Source organism: Micropterus dolomieu, linkage group LG19 (assembly GCF_021292245.1).
Source record: "Micropterus dolomieu isolate WLL.071019.BEF.003 ecotype Adirondacks linkage group LG19, ASM2129224v1, whole genome shotgun sequence".
NCBI classification, from domain to species: Eukaryota; Metazoa; Chordata; class Actinopteri; order Centrarchiformes; family Centrarchidae; genus Micropterus; species Micropterus dolomieu.
The window spans coordinates 14878715-14879229 of record NC_060168.1 but is presented as its reverse complement, the minus strand read 5'-3'; positions in this window follow the sequence as shown (position 1 = coordinate 14879229).

Sequence of the window (515 nt, the reverse complement as noted above, 5' to 3'; positions counted from 1 at the left end):
TAGTGGTAGACAGGTTGTAGTGTGTGTGTGTGTGTGTGTGTGTGTGTGTGTGTGTGTGTGTGTGTGTGTGTGTGTGTGTGTGTGTGTGTATGTCTTTAAGCAGGACTGACATCAGCTGTTACTTTAGTACAGCTTCTGAGGGACGGACCAGGGTGTAATATAGTCTGGCTCATTCCTAAAGACAGTCACACGTAACCGCAACCACAGAAATAGACAGTGGCCAGGGGCACAAGGTGTGGAGCACACACAATGAACCCCATAATCTGCATGCAACATTTGTGCAGTAAAATCTGCCAAAACGAATGGAAAGAATGGATCCATTGCTTATGGGGTTTCCTCTGACTTTTAGTGCTTCCATGGGCCTATTACTTCAGCTGGGTCACTGATTTCCCTTCTCTGTTTTAATGCACTCAGTGTACACTGACACTGTAGGATGTGTTAACAGCCAATCGCTTGTTCTGTAGACAGAGTTCACCCCATGGAATCTGCTGCAGCACATTTATCACATATTTGAG